Here is a 23,646-nt window from a genome sequence, read left to right on the forward strand (position 1 = left end):
AGAAACATATAGTCATCCTCCTGGATATTGGAAGTAGACAAGATTGCTGGGCAAAAATTGGGAGCTTGGGGGTGGGTTAGGAAGGGGGTAAAAGGAAATGGGGATAGAAAAGTGAGAGGGGGAGGATGGAGAGAGTTTGGGGGAATGGGATGGTTGGAATTAAGGAAGGGTGGATATGGGAGCAGGGAAGTATATATCTTAATTAAGGAAGTCAATTTAGGGTTGGCATGAGACTTGACTCTAGAGGTGTCCCCAGGTGTCCATAGAGACGTCCCCAGCTAGATATTTGGGCAACTGAGGAGAGGCAGCCTGAAATGGCCCTATCCTATAGCCATATTGACGAATATCTTGCATTTCACCATAGAACCTTCATTTGGCGATGGATGGAGATAGAGACAGAGACTCACATTGGAGCACCGGACTGAGTTTCCAAGGTCCCAATGAGGAGTGGAAGGAGGGAGAAGATGAGCAAGGAAGTCAGGACAGCGAGAGGTGTACCCACTCTTTGAGACAGTGTGGCTGATCTATTGGGAGCTCACCAAGGCCAACTTGACTGGGACTGAAAAGCATGGGATAAAAACTAACTCTCCGAACATGGCGGACAATGAGTGCTGACTGAGAAGCCAAGGACAATGGTACTGGGTTTTGATCCTATTGCGTGAACTGGCGTTGCTGGGAGCCTAGCCTGTTTGGATGTTCACCTCCCTAGACCTGGTTGGAGGGTGGGGACCTTGGACTTCCCACAGGGCAGGGAATCCTTTCTGTACTTCTGACTGAGAGGGAGAGGTAGAGGTGTGGGGGGAGGAAGAGGGAAATGGGAGTCAGGGAGGAGGCAGAAATTTTTAATAATAAATAAATAAATGAGAGACACACACATACAAAGAACATTATCTTTTAATACAATCTGTACTCTCAATGAGGAATGTGTTTTATTATGTAGAGCTAACAAAGCACATTATAGGAGAGTCTGTGGTCTGTGTCTGTATGCTCAAAGATCACAATAAGACTGACAAATGAGAAAACAACCTCATGTAATAGACAAAAGCATATGGTCACCACACTAACTTTACATCTTCATAGAACCTCTATTAAAGTATTTCAGTTTCATGAATTAAGTTTATCAAAGTCTAAAGCTAACCACTGAAAGATATCTATCCATATGTTTAAGTATATCTAGATAAATATATATTTTTCGTATTTTCTTCTGTGTTTTAAAAAGGAAGATAGTACAGCAATGAATTCGGTATATTTAATCAAAGATATACAATATTCAGTTTTATATTTTTCCATTCAAAACAACAAATGAGAAATATACATTATAAAATCTCTATTAACATAATGTACCCAAAAGAAAATAATTGTGTGGATATTTTATACATTGTTCTATACTATATCATGTACAATATGAGCATGTATTGTTAAATTGCATCATATTTAAATTCTCATGTTAATTTTTATTGGTATTATCTTATCTCTAAATAAAATACTCCTAAAATTAAAAAATTAATTTAATTTCAATTAGGTATATGTGTGCTTTTTGGTATGTTATTATGTGCACAACTGTATGGAGGTGTTCTTGGAAGCCAGAGAGAGCAATGCTTTCATTGGAGCTATTATTATTGGAAAGTGTGAACTACAAGTTCTGAGGAATGGGAAGTGAACTCATCTCCTTGGAAAAAACATACATGATGCCTGGCAGTGGGGGCGCATGCCTTTAATCCCAGCACTTGGAAAAAAGAGGCATTCAGATCTCTATGAGATCGAGGCCAGCCGGGGTCACAGGAGCTAGTTCCAGGACTGGCTCCAAAGCTACAAAAAAAAAAACCCTGTCTCAAAAAACCACAAATAATAAGGAAAAAAAAACATACATGACTTTAAATGCTGAGACAACTTTCCAACTTTCTTAATATCTTTTATGTTTATTTATGAAACATTTTTCTCTCCCTCTCCTAAATTCTATTCTTCTTACTCTCAGGATGCAAAAGGATTCTCTTTTATTTCCATTAGAGTGGGCAAATTTGTTTTACCATCTGAAAGCTTTATTTCTCTCTACTATAAGATTTCTCTGTTTTCATTTGCATTCAAATTCCCTCATTCACTCAGATATCAATAAAGTTACTTGAGTTTATTTCAAATCTTACTGTGAAATTGTGAAAGAAAGGAAAACATCCCCTATGTGCTAATGTTCAAGAAATGGATCTTATCAAGTAAGTGGCTGTGCGGATGATTATGGATCACAGTGTACAGAAAAGTAGTGTAAATGACACTGCTGTGCCTCCTAATTAGAAGAAATGATGAGACTCAGTAGCCATTCATGCAGTTTACATTGTATTGTATTAGGTGGTTCTGTACCAATACAGTAATTGTCATTTACAATTTATGAAATGTGTGTTCAGGAAGATGCTTTCTCCCTTAACTTTTGAAGAGAATTTCTCTCTGGTCTTAACAAAATTATGTAGCACTTGGGGATAAAAATGCATCCCAGTAGACCTGCACTGGAAACCAAGATGGACAAGACCTCCACAGCCACCATTATCTTGCCCTTGGTGCTGTGGTAGACAGGAAGGAATGTTATCCAGACACTGCAAAACAACAGCATGCTGAAGGTCAGCAACTTGGCTTCATTGAATGTGTCAGGGAGATTCCTGGCCAAGAAAGCCACAATGAAGCTCGCTAATGCAAGGGAGCCATGGTATCCCAGGACACAGTAGAATGCAGTAACTGAGCCCTTGTTGCACACAATGATGATTTGGCCGTGCTCAGAATGCACATCTTTGTCAATAAAAGGAGGAGAAAATTGCAGCCAGATTGTACAGAGAATAATTTGGATGAGCGTACAGATGGCAATGATGTAGTTGGGAACACCAGAAGCCAGAAAATACCTCATCCTTGTTCCAGGGGCTGTGACTTTGAAAGCAAGCAGCACAGTCACAGTTTTGGCCAACACAGTGGAAACAGCCACAGTGAATACAATTCCAAATGTGATTTGTTGCAGAACACAGGTAGCTGAGTTGGGATGCCCAATGAAAAGCAAGGGACAGAGAAAACAAAAGATGAGTGAAATTAGCAAGATGTAGCTGAGATTCTGGTTATTGGCCTTGACAATGGGAGTGTTGTGATGTTTCACAAATATCCCAAGAACCACAGTTGTGAATGCAGAGAAGAACAAGGCCATTAAGGTCAGAACCATCCCTAAGGTGTCTATATAGTTCAGAAAGACCACAGCTTTTTTAATACACCGATTCTGCTCTCTGTTAGCATACTCATCCTCTGGACACCTCACACATTTTTCCACATCTGCTGGAGACAGAAAAGCATGATTAGTACAATGTACAACTTCTGCCATTTACTGAGAGACTATTTAAATTTAGTGTGTTAAATAAACATTGTGAGGTGAGCATCCAAACTGCCTAGGCTCCCCCAAAGCCAGTACGTGCACTAGGATCAAAAACACACTGCGATTGTTCTTGAGTTCCCATTCTTCCTCATTGTCTGCTATGTTCAGGTAGTCCAAATTTATCCCATGCTTTTTCAGACCCAGGACAACTGGCCTTGGTGAGTTCCCAATAGAACATCCCCATTGTCTCAGTGTGGGGCTTCGCACAGTTCAGGGAACGCTGACTGCTCTTCGAGCAGGTGAGGTAGGGTGACTTGATCGGGGGAGGGGGAGGGAAATGGGAAGCGGTGGCAGGGAAGAGGCAGAAATACTTAATAAATAAATGAATTAAAAAAAACAAAAACAGACAACAACAAGAACAACAAAATAAACAAATAAAAAAACATTGTGATATCTGCCTTCTTTACTGATATAGTTGAGAGACAGTGTTGCATAGCAATACTTTCATTTCAAAATACTCACTCATTATTATTATGAAGAATTAAATAAAACAATATGTTGTCTATTTAACTCTTTGTGTTGATGATACCATTTTTTATGTTATCAGAAAATACAGATATTTTCAGTACTTTCTGAATGCTATAATGAATTCTGTGAAACTAGGAGTTTAGAGATTAAAATAATTAATCATAGTATTGCACAGAGTGTATTTTAATATTTCAGATGTCATGGTTACCCAGATGTCTGATTCCTTTCTGTCTGTTTTATTAATGTTTTTCCCTGAAATAGATGTGTCTTCTTTTGCTACAAGTTATGTGATATATTATCTAGTATGAATTCACCAGCCCAAATACACTGACATAGAAGAAACGGGAAACAGAATCTGTAGAGACCCATGGAGTCTGCATACAACAGGCTAAGATCAAGTTCTCAACTAAAAAGAGATTGGTTTTTCCAAGAGGACAATGGATAGATAGTGAGAGTCAAAGACAAGAGACAGAGAATGGATAAGAGTATTCAATAAGAGAGGAGAGAATGCGTTTTGGTAAAGGAGAACATTGTTCTGCCTCTGGTTAGAGGAGTCAGCCATGGCGGGCGGGAAAATAACAGTTTATAAAGGTAGAAGGGGAATCCCCTGATAGGACAAATAATTTAGTTTTGATTGGATAGGTCAATTAGGACTGCCATAAAACACTTTTTGCTGTAGAAACAAGTAGTTGAAACTTGTACTGGCCTTTTCTGACCCTAGTCTATTTGGATGCACAGCTTCCTAGGCTTGGATGAAGATGGAAGTGTCTTGGACCTCCCACAGCAAAGAGTACCTTGCCCACTGTTAAGGTGGAGGGGGATGGAGGACGTAGATTAGAGGAGTGGGAAGGAAATGGGAGGAGGAGGGAAGTGGAAATTTTTAAATGGAAAAAATATATTAAAAAGAAAATAAATAAATAACAAAAATAAATATAAAAATAACAAAAAAACACTTTTTGCTAGTTGGAGTTAAATACTCTGATAGCCTGACCTTTATAGAGAGAGCTTGTGGCCTATTTTACGAATATACTAGTCATGTTAGTGTTTCTGAGGATGTGAAGAGAAAACAAGACCATAGTTACTTTTACAAAGAAAAGCATTTACTTGGGTGTCATGAAGTTTGGAGGCCAAATCCATTATTATCATCCTGGGACATGTTGGTATGAAGGCAGACATGATGCTTGAAGAGGAGCTGAGTATTCTATATCTTTGATCCATAGGCAAAAGGAAGTAAATGGTCTAACTGGTAATGGCCTAAGCATATGAAACCTCAAAATCTCCCTCTTCTATGACAAGTTACCACCAAATGACGACACCTATTCCAAGAAGGCAACATCTCCGAAATGGCCAATTACTATCACTGTTCACTATTACTCTAATATAATATTGTAACCAAAGCGAAGGTAATGGGGAGAGGAAAAAGACTTTCTAGAGTCATGCTTTATATTCTCAGGTTGGCAAAAGTCCCTTTAGAATCAGTAAGTTATACGTGTTTGTATATCTACATGTTTGTATACATGTAAAATAACAATAGAGCTTGAATATCAGAGTTATTAGTTTACATGGGGAATATAGGAAAGTGAGCAAAAGGGAAGAAAGGTTTATAAATGTAATTTTTAATTTTCAAAGGAAAATATATTTAAAGAAAATAATGTGTTCACGTATGTCCTCATCAGGCAGTAGGGATGCTAATCTAAAGGTAGATACCTCTGTGCATACTGAGCATTAAAAAGCCCTCCATATTTATTCTATCACTTTTGGGAACAAATACCTTAATGCCTTAACATTTTATTCAAGACAAAGACTCTGTAAATGTAGTCTGATATCAAGTAGATATTCATATAACACCATGATTATGAAGAGAGGTTATTCAGGCATGTACAAAAGGTTTCATTTGAAGAATAGTACTGTATTCATAAGATGTAATTTCCTACCTGGATAATAAGGAAATATGATCCAAATTTTTTTTATCTATTGGATAATTGCAAAGAGTAATGATGTGTCCCAGGTTTTAAGCATTTTTTATTTAGAAAGATGAATTTATGGACACATGTAATTATTTAATTTGTTTAAGTGCTGGAAATTTATTCCAGTTATCAAGAGAATATACTATCCTTGCACAATACTTGAGTTTAATTCACAGCATCCATGTTATTGTCTCACAATTGTTTGTAATTCTAACTACAGGGGCATTGGATGCCTCACACATGCACCTGCAATTGTGTATGCAAACCAACCATCTCACATATATACACATATTTAAAGAGTTAAAAAATTATTTTTGTTTAACTTTTGTTGTAAATACCCTTTATTCTTATATATTTTTATTTATAAGGCAATTTCATTGCAGTTTGATTAATTTGGAGTATGATCTATGTACAGGTCCATAGAGATCTGAACACAATCTCAATGAGTTGGCAACCACTTCCTACCACATGGGGCCAGGGATGAGGTCACCATCAGATTTAGTGGCAAAAGATTTATCTTGTGAGTAATCTTACCACTCATAAATATTCTTTATAAACTTTAATTTTCTAGAACATCAGGCAATACGGGAGAAAACTATCTATTTGCCATTTTATGTAAGCAACTCTAAACAACCATTTAACTAATAGGAGCTGTGTAGGAGATAGCACCATTTGGGTAATTGTGGCTAGTTGCTTTCACAGAAAATGATTTTAATCCTCTACTCCTTGACATTACTATCTGTGTGCTTTATGTAAAAATGGCGATTATAAGACTCCACAATTTCTACATCATGTGCTCAAACTTATTAACTTCCCTAGATTGCCAATCACATTGATCTTTGAAAAAAGAGTCTTTGGTTATTGCTTGAAGTCTTCTGTTTAATAAATAACAGTAGTTGAAAAATTTACAAGTAATGATTTCACCTCTTTATTCATCTTATAGTATACTTGAATTTGGCTCCCAAGATATACAAAATGGAATTTAATTACTCTGACTTCTATTCAGCATCGATTTTGCAAATATATGGTGGCTATAAAAATATAGTGAAATATAGAGATATGAAAATTTAAAGAATGTAAATATTAATGAAGATTCATGACTGGAATACAATCTATATGTAGTTACAGAAGATATTAATCACTAATAAAAACCTTATGTAGAACTTGGTCACACTGTTGTTTTACTGTGAAAACTGTTTCTTTGAGAAAAGGCCATCTAGTATAGACTTTCAATGAATCAAAGAGGTATGTCGTGGTATGAAGCACTTTTAAGAAAAACTCAGGGTCAGAAATTGGGGTTCAACCTGAAGATCTAAAAATCAAAACAGCCAGCCACTGCCTTTTCACTCATCCTCCAACTGAAATGGCTATCCTGTCTCCTGGAATCACAGAAAGAGACTTTGTCTGAGAGCTGTCTCCCCCCATTTTTTATTCCTCTTTATTGCTGGGATTAAAGGCATGCATCACTGGGATAAAGGCATGCACTGCCCAATTTCTATATTAACTATGGTGGCTACTGGGATTAAAGTTTTTTTTTCCAAAATCTTCTCTATAAGGCTGACCAATGAAATTGTTTACTCTCAGAAATTCAGGTAGTCTTTATTTATTAAATACAATTAAAATGCCTCTACATTTATCCTTTTTGTCAAAAAATAATAAAAAGAAGGCTATATTAATATAAGAAAACTATATACAATAAGTATAATGACTTTGTATAATATATACAGGGAAGAAATATACCCACATTATTTCGTTAATTTGCATTTGACAAATTCAGAGAAAATATTATATTTATATATATATGTTATCATGTTGAGCCCAAAGGCTTATACTTAATTTAGTTCCTATCCTTGACTTTTTCCACAAAGTAAACTTTATGAAGAGATTCTTCAGTGTCCCTTATCTTCTCTGAACTAGATTGGTCTGCTCTATTTTCCTATACAGTTAATATGCTAGTTTTCAAGGACTAGAAATTGGCAGTACATTGTTAAATGAGCTGTATAGATACTATACCTTGAATAATATTCAAAATATTTGTACAATCTGTTTTAAGAAAATTAATCTCAAGTTTCTATGAATATACAAAATTTGTTTACAATATACAAAAGTAAAACCAATGTGAAATATTTAAAACTAACATTTGCTTTGAAAAAGTCAATTCAAAAATCTACTTTTTTACCTTGTCATATCTGTATCCTCCTTTTATCTTTTCAGAGTAGATTCAATAATCTACATTTCTATATTATACTATTTATATCCCTTTTTCTTTCCATTTCTTATTTCCTTATCTCACTTTTTTATTTCTTTCTCTCATTTTTCTTTCTTTTGACACAGGATTTCTCAGTAGCTTTGGAGCCTGTCCTGCAACTCAGTCTGCAGTCCAGGCTGACCTTGAACTCACAGAGTCTACCTGCTTCTGCCTCCCAAGTGCTGTGATTTAAAGTATGCATCACCACAGCATGACTTTTTTTCAAAACAAGAATCTTGCATCTAATTTCTTTGCTTAGCCCTTTTTCGTGAATATTAGCCATAACAACTAGTAATGAACATTTCAAACAAAACATATCCATAATTCATTGAGGGGGGATTTGTGCATAGTTTTCTAGGCTATATCCTGCTGATTGTGAGTGCTGATAATGTTTTGGTGGCACAAAGAAAATTTATAATTATAGTCAAGTCCTTATTGGAGTATTGTTTGAGGCCGGAATCATTTCAGTCAGTATCTTAAAGCTGTTCTGAATGCAGAACTCAGAAGAAACTGCAACAAACGTACTCTGAATTGTTGGATAATCTGGGTCATCCATTCTCACTGGAGATTTTTCAGGGAGCCTTGGCCAATGAAACCTTATCTCTCTTGACCCAGAATCCACAGCCTCTTACTTCCTTTGGAAACAAAAGTAAAATCTCTTCTCCAAAGCAACATATCTTTTGATTTAAATTTTGAAGTAAAGGCATTTTCAAAGTATATAGGTTAGATCAATCCAGCAGCACTAATAAACAAATATCTTTTAGCAGCTGTTGGTTCTTTCCCAGAAGTCAAACAATTCAAAGACACCACATTAGCATACAGTATCCAGATTCTCTGTGTATTTTGGATCTTTACATGGAAGCTAAGACAGGGAAGATGGGAGCTGGGAGCCTTAGTTTATCTCTGAAACCAGGTGGCTAGTTTTCATTCCAGTTCCTAGAACTAGAAATCCAATCCCATCTGTAGCTTGGGCCAGTGGATAAAAAGCCTCAAGCTAATATCATTTTCTTGAATTTGTATCACAAAAGGTTGGGTACTAAATGAAGCATGATTAATAAATATTCAGGGTCAGCAACTAGGGTTCAACCTGATGATCTAAAAAGCAAACGAGCCACAAACTGTTACTTATCCTCAGTTTGAAATGGCTATCCTGCCTCTCAGAATCTCAAAAAGAGACTGTGTCAGAGATCTGTCACATATTCCTCTCTAGGGCTGGGACTAAAGGCATGGTAACTGGGATTAAATGTATGCACCAACCAAATTCCATATCAGCCTAGGGTAGTTCCTGGGATTAAATGTGCATGGCATTGTGGTTACCGGGTTTAAAGGTGTATGTTATCATACTGAAGTCTGTATGGCTGACCACTGGGACTGTTTTACTCTCAGATATGCAGGCAGTTTTTATGTATTAAAATACAATTGCAATGCCACTTCAATGGTATGACAATTTACTTAAAGTGACCTTGTTAATAATCATAGTTCTATAAAAACTAAGTTAGGAATGTAATATATTTCATTTCTTCATTTGACTTTTGGACCATTAGATCATCCAAGTATAACTGAGAGGAGATGATCTATGTGGTGTGAAGGATTTATCTTAATAGCCAACACTTACTTGTCTCATTAGAAATTTCATTTTGTTGGCAGGGACTGCAAACAAAACAGCAGTCTGCCATTCCCTCCTGTGAGAACTTTCTGAATCCAGGACCACAATCCGAACTGCACACAGAGGGCAGCATCTGTGAAGAATCAGACACAAGCTGATGTCAGGAGTTTTAGCTACTCTTATAAATATATTTTATTATTATGTTGATAAACCGATAAGTCAATTTTATAAACATCAAAGGAGTGATCAGATTAAACTTAATATATTTTATAATGCCAGGCATACAAATGTATGGACACAAACTGATGTAAATTTGAGTAGCTTCCCAAATCTAGAAATTTAGGAGAAACAATGGGTTAGTTGATATGGACAAATACTATAGAGCTTACAAAGTGGTTTTTCTATTTAATTTTCATCACCTTGACATAACGTACATAATAAGTTAGAGGGAACCATAACTAAAATATTTTTCTCCATCAAATTAGCCTACTGTCAAATCATTTAATCATTTTATGAATGGGCAATTGGTGTAGGACTGCCCTGCCCACTTCTGGCAGTGCTGTTCCTAGTCAGGGCTGTGTGAGAATTCAGAGAAAGCCAGTAAGCTATGTTCCTTCAGAATCTACGATGAATTGTAGTCTCCATATGCCTGCTGGCCTTGTTATTTCTTTGCTGTAATTTATGATCCCAATCAAAACTCCGCCTCCATATGAATTTGGTCAGTATTTAATCACAGCAACATCATAGAAGGCTAAGATGAATGTATGTCTGAAATAGGTGGTATATCTCTTTAAATGTCAGATAAAACACAGGAACTACAAAAACATCATTAGAAAGAATGACATATTATAAAGAAAAAAACAGCTATATAGGCAGATTAAGGGCATAATTGATATGTATGTAGCAGGTAGAAATGTTGTTTACAGAGGTTTAAATGCTTTACAAAGCCTGCAAATATTTGGGGAATCTGAATAAAAGTTTGATTTGGATTATTTGTTCTTTTGAAGACAAATTTCATGAATTTCTAGTATATTTTGGAGATCAGAACTCTGTATCATGTGGGATTAGTGAAGATCTTTTCCCATTCTGTAGGCTGTCATTTTTTCTTGTTGGCCTTGTATTTGCTTTACCGAAGTTTTACAGTTTCAAGATCTCCCATTTATTAATTGTTTCTCTCAGTTTCTGTGCTGTTAGGATTATATTTAGGAAGTGGTCCCCTGTGCAAATGCATTTAAATTTACGTCTACTTTCTCTTCTATAAGTTTCGCTGTGGCTAGCTTTATGTTGAGGTCTTTGATCCATGTATGCTGTAAAGGTTATGGGGTAAAGGGAATACGTCTGCATTGCTTGAGGGGAATACAAGTTGGTACAGACACTTTGAATGACAGTTTGGTGATTTCTCAGAGAATTAGGAAAAAAACATTTCTCAAAACCCAGTAATATTCCTGAAAGGAGACAGAGACAGAGGAGCACGGGACAGAAATCTCAAAGTCCAAATCAGGAGCAGAAGGAGACGGAGCACGAACAAGGACCTCAGGCCGCGAGGGGTGCACCCACACACTGAGACAATGGGGATGTTCTATCGGGAACTCACCAAGGCCAGCTGGCCTGGATCTGAAAAAGCATGGGATAAATCCGGACTAGCTGAACATAGAGGACAATGAGGAATACTGAGAACTCAGGAACAATCGCAGTGGGTTTTTGATCCTACTGCACTTACTGGCTTTGGGGGAGCCTAGGCAGTTTGGATGCTCACCTTTGGAGACCTGGATAGAGGTGGGCGGTCCTTGGGCTTCCCACAGGTCAGGGAACCCAGAATGCTCTTCGAGCAGATGAGGGAGGGTGACTTGATCGGGGGAGGGGGAGGGAAATGGGAGGCGGATGAGGGGGGGAGGCAGAAATCCTTAATAAATAAATAAATAAAATAAAATAATGAAAAAAATTACATTTAAAAAAAAACCCAGTAATATCACTTTTGGATATATATCCAAAGGATACTCAACTGTGCCACAAGGACATGTGTTCAACCATGTTCATAGCAGTATTGTTTGTAATACCAGAACCTGGAGAACACCGAAATGCCCCTCAGCTGAAGAATGGATAAGGAAAATATGGTACATTTACAGAATGTAATACTACACAGCAGAAAAAAATGATGACATCTTGAATTTTGCAGGAAATGGATGGAGTTCGAAAACATAATTTTGAGTGAGGTAACCCAGACACAGAAGAACAATTATCACATGTACTCTCACATAAGTGGTTTTTAAACATAAATCAAAGAAAACCAGCTTGCAAATCACAATCCCAGAGAACTTAGACAACAAAGAGGACACTAAGAGAGACATATCCTGAGTAAATTTGACAACACAGAAGACACTAAAAAAAACATAAATAGATCTAATCTACATGGTAAGTAGAAAAAGACAAAATCTCCTGAGTAAATTTGGAAATAATGCCTTGGGGAGGATTGAAGGAGAGGGGAAAAGCAGGGAGTGAATTAGAGAAAAATAAAAATCAATAAAAATAAAAACCACATCTATTCACATAAAATATAAGAAAAATATAAAAGTTTGATTTTGTAAAACTTACACTGAAGTGTTTCTTAAAATTTAAATTAAAGGAACTTAGTATAAAGAAAAAGCTCTTGATTGGTTTCTGTACAGTGTTTTAGACATCTGCTATTGTTGTGTGCTCACTCTGCATCCACTGTTCAGAACTGAGTTATGTGTCATCACCACAGTGTCTCCTCTACATTGGTTTTTTCATGTTCTCCCCAATATGATTAAATACAAACCATTTTTTTCTTGTGGTTTTCTTGAAACAGAGACTCAAATTGTAGTATTGGTAGACCTAAACTCATTATTTAAAGTATGTGTACTTAGATCACACAGCAATCTCAGTCTCCTGCCTTCTGAATACTGGGATTAAATATGTAAGCTATCAGTACTTTTATTTCTTCTCTTCTTTTCTTTATTTATTTTTTATGATTTCTTTTTTTTTTTTTTTTTTTTTTGCTAAGGTATTAAGGACTTATTTCAAGAAGAGTGGAGAAAATACTCATCCTTGTCCAATCACTGTTTGTTTATTTGAGCCAAGGTCTGTTTATGCAACCCTAGTCACTAGGACATGCTAAGCAGTCCAGACTGGCCATAAACAGCAGGGTTTTTTTCATCCTCTGCCACCCAAGAGTTTTGATTAAGCATACTCACCAACACATACAAATGACCTCACTTAGGATTTCATTGGAAATTCTTTGAGTTTATTTTCCCGTCTTACAATGTTGTCAATATGATTGTCATAGAAAACTTTTTAATATGATCAGACCCTAAAACATTGAGTAAATAATGTTTTAACTCTTTTTAAGTCAAGATGGGTTCCTTTGATTGTGAGGACTTCCCATAGGGCAGGGCACACTGACTTCTCTTAGCCCTGGAGAGGAAGGGGGAGGGGGATTGGGGAAGTAGGAGGGAAATGCGAGGATGGGAAGAGGTGGAAATTTTTTAATAAATAAATAAATAAATACAAATAAAACAAAAACAAACAAAAAAAATTGTGTTTGATTTAAATTTTAACTCTCAATGAATGCTAAATTTTATTAAGAGCCATTTCTGCACATATTTGAATATTCATGTAGGCCTATGCTTGCGACTATTTCTGGGCTACATTTACTTAACTGATTTGCATATGTCGACCAATTCTTGTAATCTTGGAATAAAGTCATGTCTGTCACAGGGACAGATCCTTCTGTTGTGTTGTTGACTTATAGTACTCAATGTTTAGTTGAGAATTTTCCATTCAAGCCATGAAAATGTGTAGTGTCTGATGTTCTTTATTATGTCTCATTTCCATAAGATTCCTTTCCTCCATATTTATAGAAAGGATCTTTTTATGTTGGTAAATGAGGTTTGTTTTTGGAAGCACAAATATATGTAGGTTTTACAAACCAAAATCTTAGTTTGTGTATAATGATAGGAGAATATGAAAATTAATATTTAGTTTTGAGAATAATTTTCTAATTTTTGTTAAATTTTTATAGCTATATATAACACTTTTCTAATGGTTGTTGTTCTGTCTTGTGTTCAATGCTGTCAATGTCTTGCTGGACCACATATTCATCTTAGTTTTCAGTTTGTAGGAGTACTTCAAGTGTCTTCTATTGTGGTCATAAATTCCTATAAATTATATGCATCAATGAATATACATCCATTTCTGTATTAGTTATGGTTTTCCAAAAGAAATAAAATTTCAAGTATTATCCTGCCTCTCTCTACGTTTCTCTGACTCTCTCTCTTTATATATATGATGTCATTTAGTTTGTGGTCTAGCTAATCCAACAATTGCTAGGTAAAAATTGGCTAAGAATACAGAAGCTACTCAGTTCATGATGCTTAATGTCTCAATCTTCAGTAAACACTTGAATCCCAAGCATGTTGGTTCATTATAATTCCAATGAAGGAATAGACTTTCTAGCAAGGTGAGAGCCAGCAGACAGAGTACAAGTTTCTTTCTCTTTGCTCTTGTATACTTCTCTAGCAAAGTGTGTAGCACATACTGTAGGGGATTTTCAAGATCAAATTGTCTAAATGCCTGTCCAGCACAGGGTGTAGCACAGATTATAGGAAGATTTTCCAAATCAAATGAACTAAATGCTTAAAGTTTGTCTTCCTAATTTAAGATTTAGATAAATAATGCTTTTTCCCCAAATTAGATTAGAAGATGCGATGTAAAGGCATGACTTCCTTCCTTCCTTCCTTCCTTCCTTCCTTCCTTCCTTCCTTCCTTCCTTCCTCCCTTCCTCCTTCTCTCTCTCTTTCTTTAATTTTTTGGTTTTATTTTAGAGACAAATTTCTCTTTCTATCCTTGGTTGTCTTAGAACTTGCTATGTAGAAGAGGTTCCCTCTAACCAAGAGATCCACCTTCCTCTGCCCTCTGAATTCTGGGATTAAAGACATATTTTACCACAACCTAATGTAAGGCATGTCTTTCTAGCTCAAAGATCTGGGTCTCAAGTGTATCTTCTTGCTTCAAGTTAAGCAAAAATAACTCACAAGTGTGCTCTCCATTTTTGGGTTCTAATAAATTCCAGATATCATCAAAATTATAATCTTGGAGTGCCCTCCCAGCCTCTTTTGTTTATAAAGGATATATTTGTTGGGTAAAGTAACAAGATTGTGCACATATATCTCTAACTCCTTTAATTGCATGACTGGTACTCTGCCCTTTTAAGTGAAATCATGAAGGAACCTTCTGTATATAAGGGGTCTTTCTACGAATAGGTTTTCTCACATGCTGCCTTCAATTTTCATTTTTTTCTACCAATATAATACAAATTTAAAGTAAAATACTTCATAGGAAGTTTTTCTCTCTAATATTATGTGTTTAACATTTAAATTCGTCCTGTCTCCAGATGGCCACATATCTCAATGCATTTGCGGAAATTACTACTACATTTTTTGAACATATTGCTGAAGCCTTCATCAGTCCTTTTTCTTCTTCTCCTCTGTCCAGTTTTTGTAACTTTGATTATTTAATCACATCCCCTTGTTTTTGTCTGATATAAATTTCAATTGTCCTTACTTAAACTGTCATAGTTTCAGTTTTCTAGTTCATCTGCTTGTCTTTGAGCACTGCAATCCTGTAATCAACTTGATGTTTTCCCTTATGAGAATTTTTTTGAGATATTTATATAATTGCTGTTTTGTTTCCTTTACATATTTTAGTTTGAATATTTTTTTATCATTTTATACCGTTTGAAAGCGTCTGTCACATGCTCACTCAGTTCTTTACAATAAACAAGATTTTACGGTTTCATTGCTTTCTGCTAAAAGTGATTTGTGTCCTGTTTCCTGTCCTGGAATTTTGTTATTAACATTCTTTGAATTTTTCTAGTATGTCTTTGAACATACTCTTTTTTATCCTATGACTATAATATTTGTAGTTGTGTTGGCTTGAAGACTTATATTTTGTTCATTTGTTTTTGCATGAAATTTGCCTATATGGGAGATGAGCACTGGTGCAGGGTTTATAATCTTCTGTATTCTCCAGTGGATATTTTTGCAATGCTCAATTTGGCTTGGAAAGAGCGTACTTGAAAAATTCTTGCTGCTCCCTGAATGGATGTGTTGGTCAGTGGCTATTCTTCAGTTTGTATGTTTTTTCCCCTGATAGTGACTCTCTTCATCACTGTAAGAAAGAATATTGCTTTGAACATTTTATACTGTTGGTATATCTAATTTAATTTCAAAATTAGCTCGACAAGTTTCCTGAAATTAACTCCTTTAAATTTCAAGCCACATAGTAAAAATGGCAATTCTACCAAAGGCAATTTATAGATTCAATGCAATCCCCATCAAGGTCCCATCAAAATTCTTCACAGATCTTGAGAGGACAATAATCAACTTTATATGGAAAAACAAAAAACCCAGGATAGCCAAAACAATCCTATACAATAAAGGATTGTCTGGAGGCATTACCATCCCTGACTTCAAACTCTATTACAGAGCTACAGTAATGAAAACAGGGTGGTACTGGCATAAATACAGAGAAGTCGACCAATGGAATCATATAGAAGACCCGGATTTTATCCCACAAACCTATGAACACCTCATTTTCGATAAAAATATACAATGGACGAAAGAAAGCGTCTTCAACAAATGGTGCTGGCATAACTGGATGTCAGTCTGTAGAAGAATAAAAATAGACCCATATCTATCACCATGCACAAAACTCAAGTCCAAATGGATTAAAGACCTCACTATCAGTCAGAACACATTGAACCTGATAGAAGAGAAAGTGGGAAGTACCCTACATCAGATGGGCACAGGAGATCGCTTCCTATGTGTAACCCCAACAGCTCAGACATTAATGGCAACATTGAATAAATGGGACCTACTAAAATTGAGAAGCTTCTGTAAAGCAAAGGACACTGTCACCAAGACAAAAAGGCAACCTACTGACTGGGAGAAGATCTTCACCAACCCCACAACAGACAAAGTTCTGATTTCCAAAATATATAGAGAACTCAGGAAACTAGACTTTAAAATGCTAATTAACCCAATTAAAAAATGGGGCACTGATCTGAACAGAGAATTCTCAGGAGAGGAAGTTCAAATGGCCAAAAGACACTTAATGTCATGCTCAACCTCCTTAGGGATCAGGGAAATGCAAATCAAAACAACTTTGAGAATCATCTTACACCTGTCAGAATGGCTAAAATAAAAAACTCCAATGATAGCCTTTGCTGGAGAGGCTGTGGAGGACGGGGTACCCTCATCCATTGCTGGTGGGAATGCAAATCTTGTGCAACCACTTTGGAAATCAGTGTTTCGGTTTCTCAGGAAATTTGGGATCAACCTACCCCTGGACCCAGCAATACCACTCTTGGGAATATACCCAAGAGATGCCCTATCATATGACAAGAGCATTTGTTCATCTATGTTCATAGCAGTATTATTTGTAATAGGCAGAACCTGGAAACAACCTAGATGCTCTTCAATGGAAGAATGGATGAAGAAAGTGTGGAATATCTACACATTAGAGTACTATGCTGCGGTAAAAAACAATGACTTCTCGAATTTTGCATGCAAATGGATGGAAATAGAAAACACTATCCCGAGTGTGGTAACCCAGACCCAAAAAGATGAAAATGGGATGTACTCACTCATAATTGGTTTCTAGCCATAAATAAGGGACACGGAGCCTACAATTGGTGGTCCTAAAGAAGCTAAGTAAGAAGGTGAACCAAAGGAAAAACATATTGTTTTCCTCTTGGCTATGGGAAGTAGACAAAGTTGCCGGGGAGAAAATTGAGATCTTTGGGTGGGATGGGATGGGGGTAAGGGGAGATGGGGAGAGAAAGGGGAGAAGGGGGAGGGGGAGAAGGGTGGGAGGAGGGGGAGGAGGGGGGGAGGTGGGGGAGGGAAATGGGAGGCTGGGAGGAGTTGGAAACTTGTTTTTTTTTCTCATTTTCTCAATAAAAAAAAGATTTAAAAAGAAAAAAAAAAGTAAAACCAAAGATAAATAAATAAATAAATAAATAAATAAATAAATAAATTTCAAGCCACATAATACTAAAAACCATTCACAGCAGAATTCACACTTATAGCTTACTTTAGACAAATAATGTAATTCATCATTTATAAATGTCCAAAGTAATTTCTTTTATTACCAATACTTCCTGCCCACACAGATAAGGTAACTAGGCACACAGTCTTTTGTTTGAGTAAAATGTGAAAATATTTACAGGATCAAGCAATGTTCTTCTAGATAGCAATTACTCTAACAGCTATGCATCCATTGTCACCACACATAGCAATGTTGCAGAGACATATACACAAACAAAGCACCCATGTCAATTTTAACCAAAAAGAAAGAAAAATGAATAAAATTAAAATTCATAGGATTATTAAAATATTGCATTAATATGTTTTTCAAGATGTTGGCAATTTAGGAACTGTTAGTAAAGATATTATAAAAATTATCTAATAAAAATTAATGATTTGTATGTGTTTACTTTCCTCTTCCATTAGAGTTAGCCTCAATCTTTCACACCTGTGTCCATTGTTCTGCAAAAACGAGGACAATAACAGTCTAGCTATCAGAATAGTACCAAGATAAGTGGCTCTCTTACTGGACACAGTATAGCATAGGAGTACAATGTATACATTATACATTGTATATTAAAAACAAAGAAGATATTCTGGAATGATAAAAATTCATTGTATGCATATCTGAACTCCTCAAAGTATTAATAAAATGTCTCAAAAAGAGAAATAGGAGGTGAGAAAATGTTCTGTAATGTGATTATTTATTTGTAGTTTGTTACAAGACAGCACAAATCTATCCCATTGTGCACGTTACTGCTGTGTATTGCAAAAGAATACAGTTCAATCAGACCCACCTGTCTACTTCCTGTTGCATGCTCTATCATGTCTTCATATAAATGCAGCTGTTGTCCATATGGAAAATATGAGCTAAACTCTCCTATTTTCACCTTTAGTCCAAGACCGTATGGGAAATTCCAAATATGAAAAATGCTATACTCTTCCTGAAGTTTGTCTTTCTCGTTCATAATCACTCTGTCTCCAAGTGGATTAGTGAAGCGTGTTTTCCTCAGAAAGGAGTGCAGCTGAAAGAGACACACCATTCTATAGAGTGTGTGCCCTTCCTTGAATTCATAAAATGCATTTTATTTCATCTTAATGGCAGTAATATTGAAGATGTCCAGGGGTGCATTAACCATGAATCCAGTGGACTATTAATACTATCATAATGTTCCTAGAATTAAATTCTTTCAGAAAAAAAACTCCCAAACAGAAACACAGACTTACATGCAAATACCAAACACTAACATGAAAACACATGTAAACACACACACACACACACACACACACACATACACACACACAGCATGAAAGAGATAGAGACAGACAGAGAAAGCGACAGAAGTTCACTTACATTCAGACATACATAATACAGCTACTTACATTTAATACAGATATACTCATAAATGCCAACACTCACACATGAAAACAAAGCTAAATACAGTGAGATATATGTACAAAAACAGACACACCAAAACAGAAAGCTACAAAACACATAAACAGGCCAACAAATAAATGCACATATTAATTTACATTACACACATGGAGACAGTTACAGACAAAAACACCTACACAGAGAGATATTGATATAGACAGATTTATGCTCAAATACAAAGAATGATTCTGAGAGGCAAGCAGACAGACAGGCACACAGAAATAAAAATATCCATATGTGCAAGCAGTATACAACAGTGAGATCAAAACATATAAACACATACACTGAAAAAATACACAGAAAAATATTTACAGAAACAAACTCCTATGCAAAAAGATGTTGACACAAGACACATTCATGTTCAGTTCCACATACAGATAGATATGTAGATATACAGAAACAAATATATATACATATATACTGATACAAACAGAGTTAAACAAGACACACAATCATACAACCGTATACAAGAAGAACCATGCATTCACACATATGGATGCAAATCTATTTCCTTAAGTGAAAAATGACACTGTTTACTGTGTAATTGCTTTCGCTCAGGATGTGAAATAATGTCCCTAGAGCCTACAGTGTGAGCAGAATCAGTTTTGAACACTTGTGGAACATAATCTCATAAGCTGATTATCACATATTTGACAATAAATTCAAAAGGATTAATTTTCTCATGAACAAGAGATTTAAGGAGAAAGGACTTAGGCTTGCAATTTTAGAATAGTTGTGGTTATAGTCAGGTACTCTGTAACAAAATCAGTGATCTTCCTTTACAAATTGGATATTCAACACCATTGCTTTTGCATTAAGATTTATACCCGATTCTAGATTGACATTGCTTCTGAAAAAAAATTCCAGAAATGTTTCTATTTTATGAAATATTCCCTAATTTAGTAAATTGGGATATTTGACAGACACTTAAAGACTTTGATATTAAAAAAAGACTTTGATATTGATTATATCAAATTTCATCTAAAAGATGAAACACTACCTTGAAGCAGTGATTATAATATCTTTTTCCATTATCCATTGGTTGATTATATACATGCTGAAGATGCATTTCATGGAAGGCATGGGCCACAGTATACACTACATTATATATGTCATAATTCTCTTCACTAAAGGCCATGCCAAAGGTCTGTGCTTTTAGCAATTGCAATGAGGCATTGGACAAACAATTTTTTAGGGTCTTAAACATAGAAGTTGAGACTTTGCAGTTCATGCTCATCCACTCCAGCTTAGCCAGGAATTCATCAGTGTATTTGAGAGGGTTCAGTGTCTGTACAAAAGTTTTAAAGCTAGAAATCTCAGAATGCTTGTGTGCAAAAGTTATTTTCCAATTGAATGAATTAAGTGGGTAGCCATGCTTACTTGTTATGCCATCCCACTGTGAGGTGGTGACCCATATTCTCTGTAAACCTAGAGATTCCCATCTTCTAACACCCACAGGTAGAATACTGTCTAGGTCACCATAAATGATAACCGCATTTGCGGATGATGTCACTATTTGGTTATAATACACTTCAGCTCTTTGCAAGAACAAATCCATCTTGACTGGGATCACACTCACAAAGGCAAAGCAGACTGTAACTTTTTCCATCTCTCCTCTTAATTGTGTGAGAAATTGAGTACTGAGATGGCCAGTCCAATCCAGTTCCAGTTGAAGTAAAACCTCAAAGAGATCATGGCCAGAGCTAAAGATGTGTCCTTGGCAGCCATCTGATACAGAGGGGGAAACTGTTCATGATTGCTCAGGATGGGATGGAAAGGTCCGTAGGTAATCTGAAGGAACTACAACACAGGGAGCAGCATGAGGTGGCACACACTCAGAAGAACTTGTAAACACATTTTTGGTCAAGAGTTCCTTAAAAACTACTTATATGTTACTTTTTCCCTCATCTCAATTTCAAAAAAAGAAATGAAGCCCCATCAAGCCTGAATAATAACCATAAACTACACAGTTTAACGCAAATTTGAAGGTACTATCCTGCTCACAATCTACTTAGCATCTAGGACTTATAACGGGAGAATGAGAATTTGTGGCAAAAACATCACAAAATCTCACCTGTTGAGGTCTGAAGAGGTTAAACATGATCCCAACCACCACAGATATTTCCAAGTTTGGTCCTGTAAGCATTATTTCACACATAGTCTGTTCATAGCAGATATAATTAGGGGTAAATAATGAACTTCTTCAGAAAATTTCAAGTCACTATAAAATTTAATCCCAAATGCACAATCACCTTCTGGGCATCCAAATACAAATGATGAATTTGGTAAAAGATCAGGGTTCCTGTTGACTTCATCCATGGCAAAAGCTAAGGCCAGTGCAAACTGGATGTTTTTAGTTGTTCTGTAAAATAAATATGGTTATTAATATGTACAAAGATCTACAGATGATCCTGTGTAGTCAGTAGATGTACTATTCTGAGTTGTAGAGTATTCCCAACCACTGCCAATACTGAAAGAATGGCCTATGCTTTGAGATTGGAATAATATAAGTAGCTGGAAGCTTGTAATAAGCTTTAATGTTAATCAGAGGTCATGTTCTATAAAAAAGATGAACCATCAGCATCTTTCAAAGAGTTTGTTTTCAACTTCTGGTTTTTGAGTGCTTACTCTAAAGAAAAAGACAATGCAAAGGCTTTAACCAATCAATATACTTATTCATGTATTTATTTTTAAATCATAGAGCAATATGAAAAATTAAAGAGACATGTGAACCAATAAGTTTATCATAATTTCTACATATGAGACTGTCCTCAAATGTACAGAGATACGCCAGCATGCCAGCCCCAGGTTCTTGATGAGGAGATTAACGCCATGTAGTACCTTCTAAGTACTCTTCACCTGTTTTATGTTTACAAAGAATGTCATATATTCACACTGGATATATCTGACCAATATATTTTTTATACTAACAAACTGCTTTTACTACCTTTCCAGTTACAGTTACACAACAATAGTATCCTACATAAATTTGTATATGCCAGTTAACATTTTTGTAAAACAGAACATGATAAAGTATAAAATGTGAGGAAAATGTTTACGAGGCATTTTTGGTAATAAAATCGGGTAACAACTATGTTGGAAGTGAATAATACCAATTTGTGTTTATATTTTTGGGAAGAGCTTTAACTTCTGTCTCTTCCTAGTCATTTCATATCATCTGACTGATAAACATCAATTATTCCTTGGTACGGGAGAATTGTCTGGATTCTGTCAATCATGTTCTAAATAAACACTGATTGGCAGATAGCCAGGCAGGAAGTATAGGCAGGAAAACCAGACAGGAAGTCGAGGAGGATCAGAGAGAACAGGAGTATTCTAGGAAGAAGGAAGATATTTCTGCAGTCCAGCCCAGATCACCGAAGAAGTGGGATGTGACTACCCCACTGAAAAAGGTACCAAGCCATGTGGTTAACAGAGATAAGAATAATGGGTTAATATAAGTTATAAAAGCTAACAAGAAGCCTGAGCTAATGGGCCAATTAGTTTATATCTAATGTAGACTCTCTGTGAGATTTTCTTTGAGGCTTACTGGCTGTGGGGTCCTGCCAGGACAGAAACCCCAATATGAAGCCCCTCATGTTACAGAATGGTACCCAATGTCCTCTTAATATACCACTTCATTCTAAATAATTCACTCAGAGTAAAATGAATCTATTTCCCACTTAGATATTGTAGTCTTTATGTATTTACCTATACATTTTAAAATTAAAAATAAATTTTGAATATTTTTATTATCACACAGAAAAAGTGTCATTGAAAATTGAGTAATCACAACAGGAATCTGAGACTAGATCTTGTGAAGCCAAAACACTAATTTCTTTCCCCAAACATTAAGAAACATAAATCCATTGAACAGTTAGAGTGTCCCAGTGGACTAAATTTCTATATTTGTTAACAACATTTTTTGTTTGTTTGTTTTTATTTTTTTCACTTTAAAAATAATACAAAAAAAATTCCCACTTTCTTCCCTCCTCCTACTTCCCACCTTCTCCTCCCACCCTCTCCAGTCCAAGGAGAGGGCAAGGCACCTTGCCCTGGGGGAAGTACAAGGCCCTCACCACTATATCCAGGCTGAGTAAGGTATGCATCCAAAGAGAGTAGGATCTTAAAAGGCCAGTACATGCAATAGATACAAATCCAATGCCATTGTCATTGGCACCCCAGTCTGCCCAACTGTCAACCACATTCAGAGAAAACAGTTTGATCACATGCTCATTAATTCCTAGTCCAACTGTACTTGGTGAGCTCCCATTAAATCAGGTACACAGTCTCAGTGTGTGAAGCCCTCATAGTCCGGACTTCCTTGCTTATATTCTCCCTTCTTCTACTCTTCAACTGGACCTTGGGAGCTTAGTCCAGTGCCTGATGTGGGCCTCTGTCTCTGTCTCCATCTTCTGCT

General features: G+C 36.1%; 1 pseudogene; it reads right to left on the minus strand.

Annotated features, from left to right (window-relative positions):
* Nucleotides 1-2,377: 2,377 nt before the first annotated feature.
* Nucleotides 2,378-23,646, minus strand: part of LOC142842459 (vomeronasal type-2 receptor 116-like) — a 40,952-nt pseudogene continuing 19,683 nt past the window's right edge.

Source organism: Microtus pennsylvanicus, chromosome 1 (genome assembly GCF_037038515.1).
Source record: "Microtus pennsylvanicus isolate mMicPen1 chromosome 1, mMicPen1.hap1, whole genome shotgun sequence".
Lineage (NCBI taxonomy): Eukaryota > Metazoa > Chordata > Mammalia > Rodentia > Cricetidae > Microtus > Microtus pennsylvanicus.